This window comes from Anastrepha obliqua, unplaced genomic scaffold (assembly GCF_027943255.1).
Source record: "Anastrepha obliqua isolate idAnaObli1 unplaced genomic scaffold, idAnaObli1_1.0 ptg000009l, whole genome shotgun sequence".
Lineage (NCBI taxonomy): Eukaryota > Metazoa > Arthropoda > Insecta > Diptera > Tephritidae > Anastrepha > Anastrepha obliqua.
In genome coordinates, this window is record NW_026562178.1 from 4,576,115 (window position 1) to 4,597,787 (window position 21,673).

The 21,673-nt window shown below is 37.3% G+C and overlaps 1 pseudogene; it reads left to right on the forward strand.

Moving 5' to 3' along the window:
• Positions 1-1,322: 1,322 nt before the first annotated feature.
• On the forward strand, positions 1,323-20,128 carry LOC129251216 (uncharacterized; annotated as a pseudogene).
• The last annotated feature ends 1,545 nt before the right edge of the window (positions 20,129-21,673 follow it).

The window sequence follows — 21,673 nt, forward strand, 5'->3', positions numbered from 1 at the left end:
CGATACACATTATAGAACAGGAACTGAGTGTCTTACGCCAGGGATCAATGACAGTTGTCGAGTATTATAATTTGGTCAATAGAAAATTGACCTTACTCATAAATAAAACAATAATGACTCATAGTAGCTCATCCGATATAGCCAAAGAACTTAATAAAAAGAATAGGGATCATGCCTTAAGAATATTTGTAACTGGTCTCAATGCACCTTTAAGAGACATAATATTTTCTCTCAATCCTCAGGATTTGCCTGATGGTTTGGCAAAAGCACAGGAACTAGAATCAAACAACCAAAGGGCATTATTTGCTAAAAATTTTGCAAATGAAAGAAGCAGAGCTAGGACAACAAATTATCCCAATAATAATTTGAGGTTCCCAACAAGGAATAACGTACCAAAACCAGAACCAATGGACGTAGATCCATCTGGCTCCAGGTCATACAATAAGAATTACAACCCTTTTGGTCAACAAGGTGGCAGATATTTTAATCAGAATAACAAACCCCAGACAAGTAGTTCAGACAATGGGTTAAATACTACTCAACAAAGTTCAGGGCCTCAGAACCAACATATGCAAGGCTTCAAGAGACGAAGAGAAAGTAATAATAGCTTTCGACCGCAAGGAAAAACTCCTAAAATAAACAATTTAAATGAAGAACATTTTTTAGGGAAAAGGGGAACGACCTCCCCTACATCATAGTTTATGATAAAAAACTCAATAAAGGATTGAAAGCACTGGTAGATACCGGAGCAACTTCTTGTTATATTAAGCAGGGAGTATATCAAAATAGAAATGAATTAGCCATTTATAAAAGAGTGAGAACTGTAAGTGGTTATTCTATTATAAAATATTACCATATAATAAATTTATTCGGAGTTCGACAAGTATTCTATGAAATAGATAATTTGGATTCGGACATCCTTTTAGGATATAATTTTTTAAAGAATATAGAAGCACGATATACGTAGCAACAAAATAATTTACAAAACAAAATATGAGAACGAAAAGGTGGATGAAAGTATGAATATTAACATCCATAAAGAAAGAGTAAACTCAGATAAAAAAGAAAATGTTAACCCCTTGGGACAAAAAGGTCCTAAGGCGCCAGCAGATGATAGTACCTGCAACAAAAAAGAAAAGTATGAAAATAAAAATGAGAAAAAAGAAAATTTTAACCCCTTGGGACAAAAGGATCCTAAGGCGCCCGCCGAAGAAAATACCGGCAATAAGAAAAGAAAAAATAATAAAAAAATTAATTATAAAATAAACACTGTGGATCAGAAAATTTCTACAGCATATACCGAGGGATTTACCGGTAAAAGTATGCCATATAAATGTTTGTCTTTGGCACCTGAAGATCCTAAAGCAATAGCTGATGAATATTCAGGTAATATAAGGGATAACTATTCCATGAAAACTGAAAAAGGTTCAGATCAGGCAGTCAATGAAAGTTTTGATGAAAACAGTGAAGACTCTCACTTAGTAAGAGCTTATAAAACTCCAGAAAGGAGAAATCAGGGTAAAAACCTTGAGGAATTTAGAATTTTAATAAAGCAGAGAATAGTGGAAAAACACGCAAATATTGATACAAGTTTTCCGTTTAGAACAGATGTAAGAGCGGAAATACGAACAGAAAATGAAAAGCCGATATGGAGTAAACAGTACCCATATCTTCTGTCTGTGAATTCTTTCGTAAATAAAGAAATTGGAAGATTATTGAATGAAAATATTGTAAGGCCTTGTAAAAGTCCTTATAATTCACCCATTTGGGTGGTATCAAAAAAAGGTACTAACGAAGACGGTTCACCAAAATTTAGAATGGTGATAGATTACAAAAAATTGAATGCTCATACTATTCCCGATCGCTATCCCATCCCGGATACGAATATAATTTTGTCAAATTTAGGGAAATCAAGATACTTTTCAAGCATTGATTTGGAGTCAGGTTTTCACCAGATTTTAATGTCGAAAAATGACATAGAAAAAACAGCTTTTTCCGTTAATAACGGAAAATATGAATTTTTAAGAATGCCTTTCGGTCTAAAAAATGCTCCCAGAATATTTCAAAGAGCAATGGACAATATATTGCGTGATCAAATAGGAAAAACATGTCATGTATATATGGATGATATAATAATTTTTTCAGGAAGTTTAGAGCAACATATGAAGGATTTGCAAATGATATTTGAAATATTAAGAAGCGCTAATATGAAAATTTCTCTTGAAAAATCTAAATTTTTCAGAACTGAAATAGAATTTTTGGGTTACATTATAGCTCAAAATACAATTAAAACAGATCCAAATAAAATTGAATTAATGCTTAATTACCCGCTACCCAAAAGTTTACGGGAATTAAGGGGGTTTTTAGGTGTTACCGGTTATTACCGGAAATTCATTAAAGATTATGCAACGATTGCAAAGCCATTGACAAAATACTTATCCGCAGAAAATGGCAGAGTCTCTAAAAATATGTCAAAAAAGGTATTAGTGAAAATTGATGAAGCAGGGATATCTTCTTTTAAAAAGCTAAAGAAAAGTTTAGCATCAGCAATGGAATTGACGCAACCAGATTATTCAAAAAAGTTTGTATTAACTACTGACGCATCGAATGTTGCAATAGGCGCAGTCCTTTCTCAAGAAAATAAACCCATTACTTTTGTTTCCAAAACTCTTAATAAGACAGAAAGAAATTATGCTACAAATGAAAAAGAGTTGTTTGCGATTGTATGGGCACTGAAGAATCTTCGTAATTATCTTTATGGAGTAACTAATCTTGAAATTCACACGGATCATCAACCGTTAACATTTGCATTATCTACGCGCAACCCGAATTCTAAAATGAAAAGATGGCATGCTTTAATTGAGGAGTTTTCTCCAAAATTTGTATATAGGCCAGGCAAAACGAATGTTGTGGCTGATGCATTATCACGCCTTGAAATAAACAATTTGTCAAGTGAATCAGAACATTCAGCGGAAAGTAGCGAAAATGATCAAATACAGGAAACATACAAACCTGTAAATCAATTTAAACAACAAATTATATTATGTAAAAATAGGTTCACTATACATGAAATGATAGAAATTTTTGGAAGAAAAAGACATTTGATTGAATATGATACAGTTGAGAATCTACTTGCTATTTTAAAAGAATACATAAAACCTAAATTGGTAACAGCAATACACTGCACAGTAGAGGATTTGTATGAGATACAGCGACCTCTAAAAGAAACATTTCAAAATAAATTTGTATATACTAAGCTATTTCCTATGGACATTCCCAATAGGGAAGATCAAGCAGGTATAATTGAGCAAACCCATAACAGAGCGCATCGAAATTACAATGAAAATATAAAACAGATAGAAAAACTATACTATTGGCCAGAAATGAGAAAGAAAATGAAGGAATATGTACGCAATTGCATAACGTGCAATAGGAACAAATATGATCGACATCCGAAAAAAATTTCAATAAAAGAGGCTCCAATTCCAGAAAAAGAGGGAGAGCAGCTTCACCTAGATATTTTTTATGCTCAGGGGTTGAAGTTTATCACATGTATTGATGCTTATTCAAAATTTTTAATATTAAAAAATATAGAAGACAAATCTAATATTGAGGAAAAGGTTTTAGAAATTCTTCAAACTTTCCCAGATGTGAAACGAATAACGTTAGATAATGAGCCAAGTTTTACAACACCTCAATTCAAATCGTTAATGCAGAGATTAAATATTGAAATATATTTTTGCAATCCAAGGCATAGTATTACTAATGGACAAATTGAAAGAGTTCATTCTACGATAATAGAGATAGCTAGATGTATAAAAGAGGAATACAACATAGTAAGTGATTTAGAAACAGTTCTAAGAGCTGCACAACAATATAATATTACAATACATTCCGTTACAAAATTCCGACCAACAGATATTTTTCATAATAAAATAGATCATGAAAAATTACATGATACTCTTGAGCAGGCGCAAAAGAAAATGCTTGCGATTCATAACAAAAATAGATTAAATAAGGAATACCACTCTGGTCAGGTAATATATGAAAAAATTGTAGGTGAAAGAAATAAGTTAAAGCCCAGATATAAGAGACAACAAGTAAAAGAGAACTTAGCAAATAAGGTAGTAATTAATAACAGAAACAGAATAATACATAAGGATAACATTAAAAGTTAAAATTTTTTTATATTATTTTATAGGAAATGTACTTGGGGTATTTTTTCATACCTTTTATTACTCTCATCCAGGCGGACATAATCAATTACTCAAACGACGAATATATTTTAATACAGAATGAACAAGCATTGCTATACGAATCGTTTGGAAGCATTTTCCATGTTACAAATTTAACATATTATGAAACTTTATATAATGAAGAAAAATTATATTTTTTACAAGAAAAAGAAAAACATTCTTATTCTACATCGGACTTTCTAGAAATAGAATCAGAGCTCCAAATTATAGAATCTTCTTTAATTCAATTGGAAAAAACTAGAACAAAGAGAGGAATTAATGAAATAGGTACAGTATGGAAGTGGATAGCAGGCACACCTGACTATGACGACTACATTTTTATTTCAAATAAAATTAATGATTTAATTGAAAATAGCAATAAACAACTAACGACAAATTCTGAAATATTTAATGAAATACGACGATTAACGAATTTAGTAAACAGTATCACAGGAATTTCGCATGAAAGAATAATACGTAAACAGAGAATTAAAATGATAATATATGAATTACAAAATATTTTGCAAACTATTACATTAGCAAAAGGAGGAATATTAAACACACATATACTTCATACAGATGAAACAAGAGAAATAATTCAGAACGAATTACAAGCAGTAACCTTGACAGACTTATTAGACGTTTCAACATTTAAAATCATACAAAAATCAGATCTAATTATATTGTATATTAAATATCCCAAAATAAATAATATTTGTACGTTATTTGAAACCAGACCAATATCACAAAATGATGGGAAATTAATAATTGAGAATGAAGTAGCATTATGTAATAACACATTTATATCTATTGAAGAATGTAAAATTGAAATAAGTAATATTTTTTGTAAGCAAAAATTACAAAATACATGTTTTATAAATTTGTTAAATAAAAAGCCAGCTAATTGCACTAAAATCAAAGAAAATAATAAACAAATAGATAAAATAAGAGATGGGGCTATATTAGTTTCAGGGAAACATACAGTTAATAAAATTGTAATAAATGGTACATATTTAATAACTTTTAATACAAGTGTGAATATAGATAACAAAACATATGAAAACCCCACAGGAAAAATTGTAAAATTTATAAAACAAAATCATTTTAAAAATTATGAAATACTTGAATGTGTAAACTCAAATGACGACACTTTAAAGTTCACTAACATAAATTTCTTAGAAAAAAATTGGAAATTCGTATATTGAAAATCCCAAATCAATGTCATTATTGACCTTCATGTCACTGGCAATAATAGCATATACAGTTCATAAATTGATATCGTTTATACAAATGAAAAAGCAAGAAAAGTTCCAAAGAAATCAAGAAAAATTATATTTTGAGTTGCAAAATAAAATAAATATTCTATCAAAAGAAATCGTTGAATCGAGGGCGATTCATTTTAGAGAAGGGGGAGTTAACGGCAGACCACTTACCCCATTACAATGCTAAATGTAAACACAATTGAGAAAACATATTTTGCATCTTACAAATCCGCCAGCTCAGCATTATGCTGCTGCGTAATAAAAATTAATTGAAAATGAAATTGATATCTTCTTTGACCAGGCTGATGCAATGCCAAACCATCATTGTGAAATACATAGATTTAAGTAAACAAATTGGCAATGCCAAACCATCATTGTGAAATACATAGATTTAAGTTTTTTTTTTTTTTTTTTTTTTTTTTTTTTTTTTTTTTTTTTTTTTTTCCATTTTTCTTTATTTATTGAATCTTTCTGTTATAAGAAACTAACAATAAGTTTACAAATCTTATATACTAGAGTAATATGTTTCCTTGCCAGTGCTAAGAAACGAATTATTTGCTCAAATGAACATATATTTACATATATGATTAAATCGGTTGTGAATCTCCAATTCTTCATAGTTGGGAGCTGAAAAGGACGGGTTTCCAGTCTCCGATTCTTCGTAGCTGGGAGCCGGAAAGGCCTTGTTTCCAGTCTCCCTTAGAGCTTCCGTTGTCTCTCATGTCGATTGTGAAAATGATGTTGTTTTTTTGTTTTTGTTTCGAATGTGATAAATGTGGTTGGAGGAAGTTGTGGACGGACTCTCGCGTGAGATGAGATCATTAAGATACTGCAGACTTGAAGATGTCTCTTTTTTCAATCTTGTGTGACCTTCATCTAACAGTAGTTGGGAGCTGAAAAGGACGGGTTTCCAGTCTCCGATTCTTCGTAGCTGGGAGCCGGAAAGGCCTAGTCTCCAGTCTCCCTTAGAGCTTCCGTTGTCTCTCATGTCGATTGTGAAAATGATGTTGATGTTGATTTAAGTAAACAAATTGTAAAGATATAAATAAGGGAATTTATAGAATAAAGTTTAGTTTTTACTCCGTCTTCAACTGAAGCACGTCTTTTTTAAAAAAATGTTATTCCAGTAAGGAAAAACATAATTTGCACGATATCACAGGCACAGTAAGTGTGGCACTACCTGCTACTGTCGAAGCAGAGAATAGTGGACCCGATCCGGACGTATCCATGCTGTCGGATAACTGCAGTCCTTCTTTCACGAGACGTGCCCCAACTGTCCAAAAGCGAGTCGATACAAGTACTGCAGATCTTATTAAAGAGCAGCTAGCACTTCAAAAGGACTTCCAAGCAAAGAGTCTGCAGCAATCTCGCTTCGACTATGCAGCGAATGTGTTCAGCACTGGAAACTGGCGACCTAAAAGCAGCCGACCTGGAAGAAACGCGTAGGCACCATAGAAACATGGAGTGCTCGAATGCGGCCAAAAATCAAATAAAACAACAGATGTTAGAAGTAGAAAATAAGAGCCTCGAAGCGTTGTCAAAAAAAAAAAAAAATTAATACACATATTTTATTGAAAACTACAAATGTTTACTGTGCCTTACTTGTGTGTATATATGTATACTTATATATCGTATTTACTAGGTATGGCTAGACTGGAAGGCGTATATGAAAAGGAAGATAGCGGAAAACAAAAAAGAACAGACATACATATAATACACAAAACATATAAGTCTTGCTATTTTTTAATTGAATATTATAGTCGTGTTAATGTTGAAGATATAGATTCCCTTATCCGAATAGCTGCATCAGTATATGTTGAAGGAGAAGGTTCATACGTCTGATTAAAATGGTTTTCTTCAACATTTTCTGAAAAATCATCAACCCCGCGATAATGGATACAAATATTGTGCAATGCTGCGGCAACGTTCACTATTTGGCAAACCTTCATGGGTTCATAATAAAACTCACGAGCACCCAGAAGGCATCTGAATCGGTTCTTAAATACACCTATGATCCTTTCTATAGTATTTCTTGCTTTTGCGTTTATTTTATTGTAGTTTTTTTCGGCGCTTCCTGTTGTAGGTGAACGAAAAGGTGTCATTAACCATGGCTCTAGAGCATATCCAGCGTCTCCTGTGAAATAAATAAAATAGAGGTGTAAAAGTAACGAAAAAAAGCAAACCCGCATATGTTCGTTACTATAACGATGAGTACCCGTTACTTTCGTATCGTTACGTTACTCGTTACTTTTGATACCTTATCCATAACGCAATGAATCGAATATGTTGTATCGGTATGGTACGCGTACAGTGTGACGTTGCGATGTGACAAATGAAGAATTGGCAGAATCTCCTAAATTATAATTGAAAAGCAACAAATAGGTGTCAAAAATTATTTATTGACAATAACATTTAAACAACAAAAATCTTTCATTCCTGAACTGAAATTAAACATTAAATAAAAACATATTTCAGACAAAACAAAAAATATTTTTGATATATTAAATAAAATTATTGCTAGAATCTTTGGTTCATATTTAAAAATAAAATTTTTTCCATTCTCTTTGGCTGAATAGAGCTGCGCTCCTCGCTTAATATTTGGCCCGATTTCGAAAAAGTCCTTTCAGATGGTACAGAAGAAGCCATAACTGATAAATATTTATCAGCCAAGTTCGAGAGCTCCGGGTATAGAATTGCCCGTGCTTGCCACCATTTCAAAGGGCACTCATTTCGAGATATAATTCTTTCCTCTAAATATTGCCTCATAGTTATAATACTGCTGCTAACTACAAAGTTTGAAGCTGACACTGACGTCGCCACAGCGTCAAAATCTTTCCAAATTGAATCGTTATCAGCGTCAGTGTTGCTAGTAGTTACAGCTAACGTTGATTCAGGTTCTAGAGATTGCTGATGAAAGTTGAACTCGTTTTGCAGCTCAGTTTTCAATGCATCTTTCGCAGACTCATAACTTGATAAATCAAACCTAAATGCCAGCTTCTTAAAACGCGGGTCTAATAGTGCTGCTTTAGATAACACAGGGTGCCTGTGACAATTCTTAAACCTACTTTTATATTCCGTTAATATTTTATTTGCCAGTTTCTTTCCTGTATCTGTTATTATATTCGTAGTTAAACTGACCAAAATTCTGGTCATACTTTCCGTCGAAGCCAGGACCATTGAAACAGTCACCTTTTTTTCTGAAGACATTTCTTCAGTCAGTTCTTTGAATGGCTTCAGAATTTTTATTATTTCTGGCAGTGTCTGCCATTCGCCTTCTGAAAGATTTTCTACTGGATTGTGTAAGATTCCGAGAGACGCTTCTAAAGTTTCTTGAAGTGAATAAATCCTCTCAATCATATCTAGGGTACTGTTCCATCTGGTCACTACGTCCATTTTAAGCTTTAATGGTTTTTGATTAGGCCTCAGTTGCTCCTGCATGGCAATTAGTTTTTTGGTAGCTATTGGACTCTTGTGGAAATGTTCCACAATAGCTTTTATTTTTTTTATCAGCTCCCCGAGTCCACATTCCTGGAGTCCTGCACGCACGACAAAACACGGTAAATGCTCATAATTTGTCAATCGTATAGCAGCTTTCATGTTCGCTGCGTTATCTGTAACGCAGAGAAATATTTTAGTTTGTATGTCCCAATAGCAGAGCAACTTATGCAACTCATTTTTGATGTATTCGGCCGTATGTCGCTCATGGCATTCAAAACATCCTAGTAAAGCAGACTTAATCTCCCAATTTAATAAATAATGGACTGTTACAGCTTGGTAAGAAGTTGTTGCTCTTGAAGTCCAGCCATCGGTGGTAATCGATACATATTTAGCATTCTCCAATTCTACTTTTAATTTTTTTTGGACTTCGGAGTAGTGAGAATCCAACAAAGTATTGCTTAATATATATCTTGAAGGTATTTTATAACTTGGTTCTAAGTAATTAATAAGATCTTTAAAACCCGCGTCTTCAACTATAGAAAAAGGCTGAATGTCTTTAACTTTCATTTTAAAAATTAAATCATGATTTTTTTTTCTCTTACTGCACATATTGGACGTTTAATAAAGGCATTGAAATTAGTCTGCTTCGAATTACTTTCATTTGTTTTAATCACAAGATTAGTTTCAGGATTAGACTCTGCGCTTGTTGAAGTTGGTGGTATAGGACCTTCCAGGCCTAGAGCATTTGACTCGGAACACAGAATGATGGTTTCATATGTTGGTCTGTGTGTCTTCATGAGATGCTTTTTCAAATTTGTAGTAGAGCCACCTTTCACGGAATACAACGAATTGCAAAGATCACATTTTACCTTATCGTCTTTAGCCTCCGTGAAAAAACCCCATAGTTTACTCCTTTTCTTATCCATTGTACCAGTAAAATTATGCTCTAAAATAATAACAATAATAAGTGTAAACAATATTTTCTTACGTTATTCCAATTTCAAACTTTGTCTACGTACACAAAACTTGAAGCACCAAAAGCACTGAAAAACCTTTACGGACGATTAACTTCCAAATTTTAATATATTTAGGTACTATAATAACAAACAAACATCAGTCTTTGTAACGAGTCTTTTTAAATTCACCGAATGAGCGCATGCGCAAACAAACGTACATCAGCAAACGTACATCAGCAAACGTTTTTATACACGTATAAACTTATTACACTGAACTGAACTCATACTACAAAAAATGCGAGTAACGGAATATATTCGTGAGTAACGTTTCGTTACTCGGTACTAGAGAGCGCACCCGTTACTCAGTACCGAATACATACGGTTTGCTTCAGCTTTAAAATAAAATCATTTCAGCAAAATATTATTCAAACGGTCTATATGTGTATGCACATACCCAAAAGCCAAGTGTTTCATTCGCCGTTTAGGTGTTTATTTTCAAAAAATTTCGCGCGCTGCTTACGTTCCAAATATGAGCATCGTGGTTGCTGCCAGGATACTGCGCATTCACGTAACGAATTCTCATTTTATTATCGCATATCTGCAATAAATAATAAATTAGAAAGATATTTGAAATATCAGTTTTTGCAAGACTTACGCATTGCATTGATGCTATGTTTTTTTTTTTTTGTTTTTTTTGTCGGGACAACTAGCAAGTGCAGCACTCAGACTTTAATTGAGCCCATTGTACTACACTTGGATTCCCTTTTAATTTTCTTTAAATCTACCCCACTTTCGGAAGAAAATTGAGAAGATCTTGTAGTGCCAAGGAGCCAAGATGGTCGCTTCTTAACACATCAGTGCCAAAGACCTCAAACCTGATTCGAGCGAAGGCGGGGCAGACGCACAGGAAGTGGTCCGCCGTCTCATCCTCCTCTTCACAGGCTGGGCAGAGTACACTGTCTGAGATGCTAAACCTTTCCATGTGCTTTGCCCACAGAAAGTGGCCCCTCATCAGTCCAACCAGCCGTCCGCACTCCCCTCTGCTTAATGACTGAAGGTTTTGCGACAGTCGATCAGACATGGCAGGTAACATCAGTTTTGTCCATCTGCAGCCTCTCTCAGCTTGCCAAGCTTGCTTGTGGGTGGTAGTTAGTTTGCTAACCGTGGCCGTGATGGCCGCAGAAGGGAGTGGCAAAGCGGGCTCTGGGCCAAAGAAGGTGGCCTCAGAGCCCATCTTAGCTAAGGAGTCAGAAGTCTCGTTACCCGTGATACCCATGTGTCCCGGGACTCATGTTAGCATCAGGCTATTATGTCAGCCTGGATTTACAGGACTTCACTACCCTTATTGTCGCTGGAGGGCTGTCTAAGGCCATAAGCGCAGCTTAGCTGTCGCTGCAGACACATATAGATCTGCCTCTCCATCGTTTTTCCACAACAAAGTTCATAGCTTCTTGAACTGCATACACCCCCGCTTGAAACACAGATGCATGCATTCCAAGAGCAAAGTGCAGTTTTCTCCCGTTGGATTCCACGTAGACCCCAGAGCTGGAGCCATGCTCGGTCCTGGAGCCATCCGTAAAAATGCGAAAACAGTGTTTGCCGGGCTCATTTTCTGAGTCTCCCCACAACTGAACCTCTGGTAGCACTACACTGTATCTCTTTTCAAGTACGACTCTTGATGGCATGGAGTCAAGGGGCATGGAGAGAATCGTTGGATCGATGTCCATGCCTTCTCTGTGTTCCAATGCCGGACAAGGGCCGTACCAGTTCCCACTGTGTTTCAGTCTGCAGATGGCCTTCAAGGCCTCTCCTTGGACGAAAGCATCAAGTGGTGGTAAACCAATCAGAGCATCTAGTGCCGGTCCTGAAGTAGTCGGAAAAGCTCCGGGACAACAGATGACCACAGTGCGTTGTAGTCTCGATAAGGTCCTCCTGCCAGAAAGCTGCCAGTGCTTTGGATGCCTCCTGTCGATGGCCAGCTCTACCCTAGCAACAAGGTTTTGCAGTGCCGACTCGCAGGATTTTCCACTCTGATAGGCATGCTGAAATAGAGACAGAGGGTAAGCCTTCAGCGACTTCTGACGTATGCGCAGATCCACCAGTCGTTCGAGACTTTTCAGCATGAAAGAGGTCATGCTGATGGGTCTAAAGCTTTTGGGGCTGGTGTAGTAGTCTTTTCCAAGCTTTGGGATGAAAGCGACCCTCACCATCCTCCAAGAGCGTAGTATATAAGCCAGTGCCAGGCATGCCGAGAAGATTTTCTTCAGGGCTACTGTCACGAGCTCTGCACCCTCCTTCAGCATGGCAGGATATATGCCATCTGGTCCGGGCGACTTGTAGCCGCCAAAAGATTTGATGGCAAATCGAATGGCGGCCTCATTCCCCACAGATCTGGAAACGAACCAATCATGCCGAGAAGGTGTTACAGCTCTGACAACTGCCTCTATCAATAAGGGCTGTTGCCGGCTGATGCTTATCTGATTACCAGGAAAGTGAGATTCCATCAGCAAGCTGAGTGTCTCACTTTTCCGCTCCGTGAAGGAGCCATCAGATTTCCTAAGTGACCCCAGCTTTGCAGTTGGGTCCCTTTTCAGGATCCTAACCAATTTCGCCGTGTCACTCAGAGATTCAATACCGCTCTTTTCGATTCCCGAATAAGCCTCTTGTAGTTCTTCTGAACATCACGGTATCGCTCCCAGTCCTCTGCAAGGTTAGTCTTGAGGGCCCGGTTTAGAAGTTTTCTTGACTCACGCCTCAACATCTGGAGCTCTCGATTCCACCAAGGAACGGGAGTCCGGCTAGGGAGAGGTCGAATTGGACAGGCTGACTCAAAACATTCGGTTAGGGCAGCGTTGAGTTCCTCAACAGCCGCCTCAATGGCCTGTTCTTTTCGAAGTCTTGCTGGCGCAACGTCTAGGTCCCGCAACGCCTCCTTAAACTTCTGCCAGTCTGTTTTTCTTGGGTTTCTAGAGGGTAATGGCATTTGTGCCTCCTCGCCACACTGACACTCAATGTACCTGTGGCCCCAGCACGAATCTTCGGCAAGGACTCTCCAGTTCTTGATTGACCACCCAAGTTTTGAGTTTGATAGGGTTAGATCAATCACCTCCTGCCTTCTAGCTGTTACAAACGTTGGCTGTGAGCCCTTGTTATGAATGTCTAGGCAGGAGGACACGATATATTGCTATACTACCCTTTACGATTAAAATACAGGAATTTGTCTTTAGCTGGCGCAAAAATTTTATTGCGTGTTCCGTCTATACAAAATCGCACCAGGAAATCCATATTTTTGATAAAAGTCCATCTTTGCTTGTCTTTGTTTTTCGTTGCTTAAATTAAGATTCCCCCACTGAGGACATAGGAGACATTGAAGAGTGTATAACACGTCTTTTAATACGCCACAAAATGTGGATTGAGCCATGGGAATGTCAAAATCCTTTCCCACTCCATGCTGGTACCCACCCTCCGCAAAAAAACGTAATACGGAAGACAAACGCTGGAGCGAAGAGAGGGAGCCCGATCTCGTTGAGCGTGCATTTCCATCTAGGGCACTTAAGACGTACAAAAACGCCGCCTTATTCAAACGGTAATTTTTAGTAAATTTGCTTCATAAAATAAAGTTAACCTATGAAGTTATTCCTATACTTACATTGTGTCCTCGACATCGAGCGGATTACTTGCGTCCCTTAATATTTTTCGTTGAATTTTCATATTCGATCTACTTCTTTCACCTTCCGCCTCCACCAACATTATAGAAAATACCAACGAAGAATCCATAACACTTAAAAGCTTTGTTTTTCCAATAAATATTTCAGTCTTATTAAATTTATTTACACTTGTCTTTATTTAAAATTCAATTTATTGCAAAACATCTGATTTCGAAACGGCAAAATTTAAAATATGCCTATGGCAACTACTTTTTCGAATTCACATGGGTTGCATGATAAAAAATTCCTGGTTGGTTGGTTTAAGTGGTGATTCTTCCAGAATCCAACTAGCGCTTCCGCACCTTTTTCATGCCACATCCTCGTTACCAACTTGTTTACCAGTTATTTACAGCATGACTATATCCAGTCTGTGCGGTTCAGGAACCTTATCAGGTTGTTGACATCTAAGCCAGACAGCTGTTCCAGGCTCTCGAACAGCGGTTGGCCCAGGGTTGACATTCTGTCCTTCCATAGGGCAGGACATTCGCAGAGAAAATGAAAGATTGTTTCCTTTTTCTCCGGTTGTTTACAACTGTGACAGTATGTGTTGTGAGGGCTGCCCATTTTGGCTGCTTGCTCTCCCACAGACAGAAAGCCAGTTATGACTGCCGTTAGTCTCCAGGCGTCCCGTCGTTTCATGTTGATCAATGTTGACGATTACTTATGATTGTAGGTGAGCCATAACGTTCTGCTAATTTTGCATTTTGTCTGGTCTCTCCATCTACAATCTGCGATTCGGAGGTATCTTAGGGAAATTGCACTCTTGATTCACACCACTAATACCTATTCTGCAAGAGCGATATTCATGGCAGATCTCCTTCTTGCCAGTTCGTCCGCTTTTTCATTACCTTCGATGCTCCGATGTGCCGGGACCCAGATTAAAGTAACTATATGCTTCTCGCTCAAGGTGGTGAGGCTCTTCCTACTTTGCTCCACTACCTTAGAGGTTGTTGTAACTGAACCCAGTACCTGGATTGCAGCTTGGCTAACTGAAAGAATAGCGATATTGCCCTTAAAAGAGGGATCTGCGATTAGTAGCCTACAAGCTTCCCCAAATGCCAATACTTCCGCCTGAAAGACAATGCAAGCATTAGGGAGACGCACAGATCTTTCAATTTTAAGTCTATGAGAATATATACCAACTAGTGGGGGTAATGCGTCGGAACCGACGCGTAAGGCAGTGACCAAGGGAAACACCGAGGGAAAATCTGAACCGACTTTCAGCATTAATCCGGGGGTCTCAGGTGGGATTCCAACTTTTATAGGTAGCGGATCACAGACGGAACCGTCTGCGATTCCTAGAGTAGTTTTCCGGGCACTTCGGGGGTATCTCTTCGAATACCCTCCACTAGGCTCAAACGGCAGGCAGGGCAGAGCAAACGGTCCTTCTCTGATCTTCGTATGGCTACCAAGATCCTGGAGCGCTACGGTTGCCGGAATGAGTTTTTGTAACTTTGTCTCATCGAAAGACGAACTTATCAACAAAGTATTCACAAACATCATTAATAACTACAAAACTAATGAATGGTGGAGTGAGCGAGCAATTTTAGCGGATAAGAATAAATATGTAGATGACTTAAACAAATCTATTGACTATGTAACAAATGAAGATGAAGCCACCAACTACCCAATTCAATTTTAAAACCCCTTGGATGTGCCTGATTTACAACCGCACAATTTACGCCTAAAGGTTGGCTCCGTGGTAATCATGCTTCGAAACATAAACGAATCAAAACTGTGCAATGGTACATGTTTGGTTGTAAGTAATGGGTGAACAATGTAACATACGCGACGATACTGAAAGAAAAATTCTAAGGTGAGGAAGTTCTCATTCCGAGGATCACGATGATCCCAACCTATATGCCGTTTGAGTTTAAAAGACTTCAATTTCAGATCCATCTTGCATTCGCCATGGCCATTAACAAATCACAAGGCGAATACTTGAAAGTTTGCGGTCCGAATCTGAAAAATCCATGTTTTTCCCATGTGGCATGTGAGGGTCGAAAGACCATCTGCGTTATTTGCCTTTGCGTCTGATAATAAAACAAAAAATGTCTTGTATTAGAAGGTATCATACTTAACTGGAGAGTACAACCTATGCACCAGAATACATGGGCAATAAAGAATCATTAAAATACTTGAGTTTTTTAATTTATATTTCCTAATAAAACAATTAATTTTGCTCAAGGGCGGAACAAAGTTCGCCGGGTCAGCTAGTTTTATATAAAGTACAATTATATCATTTTTTGAAGAAACTTAAATTAAGAAATGCCCATTAAGTCTCTGAGTCAATTTTCAGTCAAATCGGTCCAGCCGTTCTTGAGTTATGAAAAGTGTAACTAACACGAGACCTTTTTTTAAATATAAAGATTATTGCCAGTAAACAAATCGGCGAGCACCTTGGACACTTTTGCTTTTAAAGGATTTTTTAGTTTTGGGTACCTTGGAAGCTTTTGGTTTTTAAAGATTTATATTTTTTATTATTGCCGCTAAACATATCGCCGTGTACCTTGAAAGCCTTTGGTTCCAAAGAATTTTTTAGAAAGAAAAGATTTTTAGTCTTTTATTATTGCTGGTAAATATATCAGTGGGTACCTTGGAAACTTTTGGTTCCAAGGGATTTCTTATTTTTGGGTAATTTTGTAGACTTATGGTTCCAAAGGATGTTTTAATTTTTGCTTGTCTCGGAAACTTATGCTTCGTAAGAATTTTTATTGTTTTATTATTGCCGGCAAATATATCGGCGGGTACCTTTTAAGCTTTTGGTTCCAAAGGATTTTTTATTTTTTGTAACTTCAAAACTTTTGGCTCAAAATAATTTTTTATCTTTGGGTCGTGTGGAAATTTTGGTTCCAAATGATTTTTATTATTTTATTATTGCCGGTAAACATATCGGCGAGTATTTTCGGTGTTGCTTCTAGATCAAATCTTGTCTCTTGTGAAATCTCGACATGAGACCTTAATCTGCCGGTTTCCTGCCTAAGGCCTATATTAGCGTTAGCGATTAATCGTATTATTAAATCAACTGTCAAGTCACTGTTAGCCATTTCCACCTTGTATTTCTCACACTTTTTTTAACATATATGTATATATAAGGTTGTCAAAAAAGTCTTGCGATATTTCCGCAAGCTTATCTTTGCAAGCGCGTAGTTCTAGTTGTATTCGTCGCATCGGTTCACGCTAGAGCTTTTTGGAAAGCTCTTTTCACGTGCTAACACGTGTTTGGTTAATTGTTGTTTGCTTTTAGTCGTTCGTGAGTTATAGCGTCACAAACATGGAGCAAAATAAAAAGAAAATACGGCATATTTTACAGTACTACTACGATAAAGGCAAAAATGCATCTCATGCTGCCAATAAAATTTGTGCAGTTTATGGACCCGATACAGTTTCCATTTCCACCGCACAACGATGGTTTCAACGTTTTCGTTCTGGTGCAGAGGCGATCGAAGATGCGCCACGGTCCGGAAGGCCTGTCGTCAAAAATTGCGATAAAATCGCTGAATTGATCGAAAGAGACCGGCATAGTAGCAGCCGTAGCATCGGCCAAGAGCTGGGCATGAGTCATCAAACTGTTATAAACCATTTGAAGAAGCTTGGATGCAAAAAGAAGCTCGATGTATGGGTGCCACACGACTTCACGCAAGAAAACATTTTTGCCCGTATGGATGCATGCGAATCGCTTCTGAATCGCAACAAAATCGACCCGTTTTTGAAGCGGATGGTGACTGGCGATGAAAAGTGGGTCACTTACGACAACGTGAAGTGCAAACAGTCATGGTCGAAAAGCGGTGAAGCTGCCCAGACGGTGGCCAAGCCTGGATTAACAGCCAGGAAAGTTCTTCTGTGTGTTTGGTGGGATTGGCAGAGAATCATCCACTATGAGCTGCTCCCCTATGGCCAAACGCTCAATTCGGACCTGTACTGTCAACAACTGGACCGCTTGAATGCAGCACTCATGCAGAAGAGGCCATCTTTGATCAACAGAGGCCGCATTGTCTTCCATCAGGACAACGCCAGGCCACACACATCTTTGGTGACGCGCCAGAAGCTCCGGGAGCTCGGATGGGAGGTTCTTTTGCATCCACCGTATAGTCCGGATCTCGCACCAAGTGATTACCACCTATTTCTGTCCATGGCGAACGAGCTTGGTAGTCGGAAGTTGTCCTCAAGAGAGTCCTGTGAAAATTGGCTCTCCGAGTTTTTTGACAATAGGGAAGCGAGCTTCTATAAGAGGGGCATTATGAAGTTGGCATCTCGTTGGGAACTCGTCATCGAACAAAACGGCGCATATTTGACTTAAATCGCATTATTATAACCAATTTTATGAACAATTGAAAATTCAATAAAAATACCGCAAGACTTTTTTGACAATCTTATATATACACCGGCACCAACTCGCCACAACAAAAATATCACCATTCGCCAAATTCGCGACAATTCTATATTGCGAAGTTAGCAATACATACTTGTATGTACGTACGTGTGTATTTGTATGTGATCCACATAGACACACGGACAAAATTATTCACACAACTACTAATTTATCATTCGATAGGCTGTATCTTGAAAAAAAATTGATGTGATTGAAAATGTTATTCTAAGAAAGATACACAAACTTATTGTTTACTTAAACATAATATAAACTTAACAAAACTTTACTCCATGAATGAAAAATTATTAAAAAATGTAAAACTCTTCATATTTTTAAGGGACAAAATTTTTCACACAACTCAATTTCACAAATAAAATATCAATGAAATTCCAATATTTAGTGGGCTTTTCTTTTTGCCCGATGACTTCATTTAGTCTATTTGGCATAGAGTTAACTAGTTTTTTAGTCACATTTGGCCTTAAATTTCGCCGTTCCTGTTGAAGTACCTCCTTTAGTTGGGTTTTGCTAGTTATGATAATTTTAGCGACACGCCTACCGAGTTCATCCCACAAATGTTCGATGGGATTCAAGTCAGGAGACTATGATGGTGTTGGAAGAATGTGAGGCACATAATGTATGATCCATATACGAACATCGGAGGTAATATGCTTGGAATTAATATCTTGTTGAAAATAAAAGTTATTTCGAACACACAGCTTTTGCGCACTTGTAAGTTTTCTTTTAAAATATTCAGCCCTATCATAGAATCCGTCGTAGACTGTTTTTCGTAGAAACTAAGAAATTGTAATCATACAATTCGAATAGCTCCGAACGCACATTCGAAATTCGTAGAGTAGCATTCACTGAATACACTCGTAACGTCAAATCTTACAGTTTCGTACAATTTTTCTACGACAACGTTAGACTAACAGACAAAAATTAGAAGGAGTAATAAAAAGAAAATTTAAAAGGAAACAAACAGGAAAGCTGTAAAATGTAAGTCCTATATTAACGAAACTATAAACAAAAAGGAATTTTTTAAGTATATTTACTTTTATTTGATTTTTACAGGTACAAAGTTGTAACAACACGTCAGCAGTATGCCAGTTTGTTGGAGCTAATAAAGGAGAAGCTAGAAATTGCTCAGGGGTTCTCCAAATGCTCGAAGGAAGAGGTAGCCGAGTTTTGGAAAAATGTTGCGAAGGAGCTTAACGGTATAGGCCCACCAACCAAAGATGTATCAAGCTGGAAAAAGGTAATAAAGGGCTGTATATAATTACATTAACCGTTTGCACAACATATTTTTATTTCAGGTGTGGTTAGATTGGAAGGCTTATATAAAGCGAAAATTGTCCGAAAACAAGAGGGAGCAAACAATCGGTGGCCGATATAAGCAGCACCACCTTAATGAGATGGAAGAAGAAGTCATCAGTCTGACCGCTTTAGAGACCAGCTTGCACGATATCACAGGCACAGTAAGTGTGGCACTACCTGCTACTGTCGAAGCAGAGAATAGTGGACCCGATCCGGACGTATCCATGCTGTCGGATAACTGCAGTCCTTCTTTCACCAGACGTGCCCCAACTGTCCAAAAGCGAGTCGATACAAGTACTGCAGATCTTATTAAAGTGCAGCTAGCACTTCAAAAGGACTTCCAAGCAAAGAGTCTGCAGCAATCTCGCTTCGACTATGCAGCGAATGTGTTCAGCACTGGAAACTGGCGACCTAAAAGCAGCCGACCTGGAAGAAACGCGTAGGCACCATAGAAACATGGAGTGCTCGAATGCGGCCAAAAATCAAATAAAACAACAGATGTTAGAAGTAGAAAATAAGAGTCTCGAAGCGTTGTCAAAAAAAAAAAAAAAAAAAATTAATATACATATTTTATTGAAAACTACAAATGTTTACTGTGCCTTACTTGTGTGTATATATGTATACTTATATATCGTATTTACTAGGTATGGCAAGACTGGAAGGCGTATATGGAAAGGAAGCTAGCGGAAAACAAAAAAGAACAGACATACATATAATACATAAAACATATAAGTCTTGCTATTTTTTAATTGAATATTATAGTCGTGTTAATGTTGAAGATATAGATTCCCTTATCCGAATAGCTGCATCAGTATATGTTGAAGGAGAAGGTTCATACGTTTGATTAAAATGGTTTTCTTCACCATTTTCTGAAAAATCATCAACCCCGCGATAATGGATACAAATATTGTGCAATGCTGCGGCAACGTTCACTATTTGGCAAACCTTCATGGGTTCATAATAAAGCTCACGAGCACCCAGAAGGCATCTGAATCGGTTCTTAAATACACCTATGGTCCTTTCTATAGTATTTCTTGCTTTTGCATGTATTTTATTGTAGTTTTTTTCGGCGCTTCCTGTTGTAGGTGAACGAAAAGGTGTCATTAACCATGGCTCTAGAGCATATCCAGCGTCTCCTGTGAAATAAATAAAATCATTTCAGCAAAAAATTATTCAAACGGTCTATATGTGTATGCACATACCCAAAAGCCAAGTGTTTCGTTCGCCGTTTAGGTGTTTATTTTCAAAAAATTTCGCGCGCTGCTTACGTTCCAAATACGAGCATCGTGGTTGCTGCCAGGATACTGCGCATTCACGTAACGAATTCTCATTTTATTATCGCATATCTGCAATAAATAATAAATTAGACAGATATTTGAAATATCAGTTTTTGCAAGACTTACAATCAGCATTGATGCTATACTACCCTTTACGATTAAAATACAGGAATTTATCTTTAGCTGGCGCAACAATTTTAATGTGTGTTCCGTCTACACATAAAATCGCACCAGGAAATCCATATTTTTGATAAAAGTCCATCTCTGCTTGTCTTTGTTTTTCGTTGCTTAAATCAAGATTCCCCCACTGAGGACATAGGAGACATTGAAGAGTGTATAACACGTCTTTTAATACGCCACAAAATGTGGATTGAGCCATGGGAATGTCAAAATCCTTTCCCACTCCATGCTGGTACCCACCCTCCGCAAAAAAACGTAATACGGAAGACAAACGCTGGAGCGAAGAGAGGGAGCACGATCTCGTTGAGCGTGCATTTCCATCTAGGGCACTTAAGACGTACAAAAACGCCGCCTTATTCAAACGGTAATTTTTAGTAAATTTGTTTCATAAAATAAAGTTAACCTATGAAGTTATTCCTATACTTACATTGTGTCCTCGACATCGAGCGGATTACTTGCGTCCCTTAATATTTTTCGTTGAATTTTCATATTCGATCTACTTCTTTCACCTTCCGCCTCCACCAACATTATAGAAAATACCAACGAAGAATCCATAACACTTAAAAGCTTTGTTTTTCCAATAAATATTTCAGTCTTATTAAATTTATTTACACTTGTCTTTATTTAAAATTCAATTTATTGCAAAACATCTGATTTCGAAACGGCAAAATTTAAAATATGCCTATGGCAACAACTTTTTCGAATTCACATGGGTTGCATGATAAAAAATTCCTGGTTGGTTGGTTTAAGTGGTGATTCTTCCAGAATCCAACTAGCGCTTCCGCACCTTTTTCATGCCACATCCTCGTTACCAACTTGTTTACCAGTTATTTACAGCATGACTATATCCAGTCTGTGCGGTTCAGGAACCATATCAGGTTGTTGACATCTAAGCCAGACAGCTGTTCCAGGCTCTCGAACAGCGGTTGGCC